The sequence below is a fragment of the Camellia sinensis genome, unplaced genomic scaffold (genome assembly GCF_055761805.1).
Source record: "Camellia sinensis isolate YWXY unplaced genomic scaffold, ASM5576180v1 Unanchor4, whole genome shotgun sequence".
NCBI classification, from domain to species: Eukaryota; Viridiplantae; Streptophyta; class Magnoliopsida; order Ericales; family Theaceae; genus Camellia; species Camellia sinensis.
Genome location: NW_028129277.1, coordinates 17790001 through 17794548, shown reverse-complemented (window position 1 = coordinate 17794548; position 4548 = coordinate 17790001).

Below are 4548 nucleotides of genomic sequence, written 5' to 3'. Positions count from 1 at the left end.
GCATGCTGGCCGAGGCCGTGGCATGGCATGCTGGCCGAGGCCGTGGCTTGCCATGCCGCCACGGCCGTGGCATGCTGGGCAACGGACCGGCATGGCATGCTGGCCGTGGCGGTGGCACGACATGCTGGCCAAGGCAGTGGCATGGCATGTAGGCCAAGGCTAAGGCATGGCACGCTGTGGCATGGCACGCTGGCCAAGGCAGTCGCAAGGCATGCGGGCCGAGGCCGCGGCACGGCCCGCTGGGCAACGCGGTGGCATGGCATGCTGGGCAACGCCGTGGCAAGGCATGCGGGCCGAGGCCTTGGCATGGCATGCTGGCCGAGGCCGTGGCATGGCATGCGGGCCGAGGCCGTGGCATGGCATGGCATGCGGGCCGAGGCCGTGGCATGGCATGCGGGCCGAGGCCGTGGCGTGGCATGGCATGGCATGTTGGGCAACGCCGTGGCAAGACATGCGGGCCGAGGCCGTGGCATGGCATGTTGGGCAACGCCCTGGCAAGCCATGCGGGCCGAGGCCGTGGCGTGGCATGTTCGCCAAGGCTAAGGCATGGCACGCCGGGCAACGCGGTGCATTGGCATGCTGGGCAGCGCGGTGGCAAGGCATGGGGGCCGAGGCCGTGGCATGGCATGTTGGGCAACGCCGTGGCAAGACATGCGGGCCGAGGCCGTGGCATGGCATGCGGGCCGAGGCCGTGGCACGACATGTTGGCCAAGGCTAAGGCATGGCACGCCGGGCAACGCGGTGGCATGGCATGCTGGGCAACGCGGTGGCAAGGCATGCGGGCCGAGGCCGTGGCATGGCATGTTGGGCAACGCCGTAGAAGGGCATGCGGGCCGAGGCCGTGGCATGGCATGCGGGCCGAGGCCGTGGCATGGCATGTTGGGCGACGCCGTAGCAAGGCATGCGGGCCGAGGCCGTGGCATGTCATGCGGGCCGAGGCCGTGGCATGGCATGCGGGCCGAGGCCGTGGCATGGCATGTTGGCCGAGGCCGTGGCAAGGCATGCGGGCCGAGGCCGTGGCATGGCATGTTTGGCAACGCCGTGGCAAGACATGCGGGCCGTGGCATGGCATGGCATGCGGGCCGAGGCCGTGGCACGACATGTTGGCCAAGGCTAAGGCATGGCACGCCGGGCAACGCGGTGGCATGGCACGCCGGGCAACGCGGTGGCAAGGCATGCGGGCCGGGGCCGTGGCATGGCATGTTGGGCGACGCCGTAGCAAGGCATGCGGTCCGAGGCCGTGGCATGTCATGCGGGCCGAGGCCATGGCATGGCATGCGGGCCGAGGCCGTGGCATGGCATGTTGGGCGACGCCGTAGCAAGGCATGCGGGCCGAGGCCGTGGCATGTCATGCGAGCCGAGGCCGTGGCATGGCATGCGGGCCGAGGCCGTGGCATGGCAAGTTGGGCGACGTCGTGGAAAGGCATGCGGGCCGAGGCCGTGGCATGTCACGCGGGCCGAGGCCGTGGCATGGCATGCGGGCAGAGGCCGTGGCATGGCATGTTGGGCGACGCCGTCGCAAGGCATGCGGGCCGAGGCCGTGGCATGGCATGCGGGCCGAGGCCGTGGCATGGCATGTTGGGCGACGCCGTAGCAAGGCATGCGGGCCGAGGCCGTGGCATGTCATGGCATGTTGGGCGACGCCGTAGCAAGGCATGCGGGCCGAGGCCGTGGCATGGCATGTTTGGCAACGCCGTGGCAAGACATGAGGGCCGTGGCATGGCATGGCATGCGGGCCGAGGCCGTGGCACGACATGTTGGCCAAGGCTAAGGCATGGCACGCCGGGCAACGCGGTGGCATGGCATGCGGGCCGGGGCCGTGGCATGGCATGTTGGCCAACGTCGTAGCAAGGCATGCGGGCCGAGGCCGAGGCCGTGGCACGGCATGCGGGCCGAGGCTGTGGCATGGCATGTTGGGCGACGCCGTAGCAAGGCATGCGGTCCGAGGCCGTGGCATGTCATGCGGGCCGAGGCCGTGGCATGGCATGCGGGCCGAGGCCGTGGCATGGCATGTTGGGCGACGCCGTAGCAAGGCATGCGGGCCGAGGCCGTGCCGTGGCTTGCGGGCCGAGGCCGTGGCATGGCATGCGGGCCGAGGCCGTGGCATGGCATGTTGGGCGACGCCGTAGCAAGGCATGCGGTCCGAGGCCGTGGCCTGTCATGCGGGCCGAGGCCGTGGCATGGCATGCGGGCCGAGGCCGTGGCATGGCATGCGGGCCGAGGCCGTGGCATGGCATGTTGGGCGACGCCGTAGCATGGCATGCGGGCCGAGGCCGTGGCATGTCATGCGCGCCGAGGCCGTGGCATGGCATGCGGGCCGAGGCCGTGGCATGTCATGCGCGCCGAGGCCGTGGCATGGCATGCGGGCCGAGGCCGTGGCATGGCAAGTTGGGCGACGTCGTGGCAAGGCATGCGGGCCGAGGCCGTGGCATGGCATGCGGGCCGAGGCCGTGGCAAGGCATGTTGGGCGACGCCGTCGCAAGGCATGCGGGCCGAGGCCGTGGCATGTCATGCGGGCCGAGGCCGTGGCATGGCATGCGGGCCGAGGCCGTGGCATGGCATGTTGGGCGACGCCGTAGCAAGGCATGCGGGCCGAGGCCGTGCCGTGGCATGCGGGCCGAGGCCGTGGCATGGCATGTTGGGCGACGCCGTAGCAAGGCATGCGGTCCGAGGCCGTGGCATGTCATGCGGGCCGAGGCCGTGGCATGGCATGCGGGCCGAGGCCGTGGCATGGCATGTTGGGCGACGCCGTAGCAAGGCATGCGGTCCGAGGCCGTGGCATGTCATGCGGGCCGAGGCCGTGGCATGGCATGCGGGCCGAGGCCGTGGCATGGCATGTTGGGCGACGCCGTAGCAAGGCATGCGGGCCGAGGCCGTGCCGTGGCATGCGGGCCGAGGCCGTGGCATGGCATGTTGGGCGACGCCGTAGCAAGGCATGCGGTCCGAGGCCGTGGCATGTCATGCGGGCCGAGGCCGTGGCATGGCATGCGGGCCGAGGCCGTGGCATGGCATGTTGGGCGACGCCGTAGCAAGGCATGCGGGCCGAGGCCGTGGCATGTCATGCGGGCCGAGGCCGTGGCATGGCATGCGGGCCGAGGCCGTGGCATGGCAAGTTGGGCGGCGTCGTGGCAAGGCATGCTGGCCGAGGCCGTGGCATGTCATGCGGGCCGAGGCCGTGGCATGGCATGCGGGCCGAGGCCGTGGCAAGGCATGTTGGGCGACGCCGTAGCAAGGCATGCGGGCCGAGGCCGTGGCATGTCATGCGGGCCGAGGCCGTGGCACGTCATGCGGGCCGAGGCCGTGGCATGGCATGTTTGGCCACGCCGTGGCAAGACATGCGGGCCGTGGCATGGCATGGCATGCGGGCCGAGGCCGTGGCTCGACATGTTGGCCAAGGCTAAGGCATGGCACGCCGGGCAACGCGGTGGCATGGCATGCTGGGCAACGCGGTGGCAAGGCATGCGGGCCGAGGCCGTGGCATGGCATGTTGGGCAACGCCGCAGCAAGGCATGCGGGCCGAGGCCGTGGCATGGCATGCGGGCCGAGGCCGTGGCATGGCATGCGGGCCGAGGCCGTGGCATGGCATGCGGGCCGAGGCCGTGGCATGGCATGTTGGGCGACGCCGTAGCAAGGCATGCGGTCCGAGGCCGTGGCATGTCATGCGGGCCGAGGCCGTGGCATGGCATGCGGGCCGAGGCCGTGGCATGGCATGTTGGGCGACGCCGTAGCAAGGCATGCGGGCCGAGGCCGTGGCATGTCATGCGGGCCGAGGCCGTGGCATGGCATGCGGGCCGAGGCCGTGGCATGGCAAGTTGGGCGGCGTCGTGGCAAGGCATGCGGGCCGAGGCCGTGGCATGTCATGCGGGCCGAGGCCGTGGCACGGCATGCGGGCCGAGGCCGTGGCACGTCATGCGGGCCGAGGCCGTGGCATGGCATGTTTGGCAACGCCGTGGCAAGACATGCGGGCTGTGGCATGGCATGGCATGCGGGCCGAGGCCGTGGCTCGACATGTTGGCCAAGGCTAAGGCATGGCACGCCGGGCAACGCGGTGGCATGGCATGCTGGGCAACGCGGTGGCAAGGCATGCGGGCCGAGGCCGTGGCATGGCATGTTGGGCAACGCCGCAGCAAGGCATGCGGGCCGAGGCCGTGGCATGGCATGCGGGCCGAGGCCGTGGCATGGCATGCGGGCCGTGGCCGTGGCATGGCATGTTGGGCGACGCCGTCGCAAGGCATGCGGGCCGAGGCCGTGGCATGGCATGTTTGGCAACGCCGTGGCAAGACATGCGGGCCGTGGCATGGCATGGCATGCGGGCCGAGGCCGTGGCACGGCATGCGGGCCGAGGCCGTGGCATGGCATGTTGGGCGACGCCGTAGCAGGGCATGCGGGCTGAGGCCGTGGCCGTGGCATGGCATGCGGGCCGTGGCCGTGGCATGGCATGGCATGCGGGCCGAGGCCGTGGCATGGCATGTTGGGCAACGCCGTGGCAAGGCATGCGGGCCGAGGCCGTGGCATGGCATGATGGCCGAGGCCGTGGCATGTCATGCG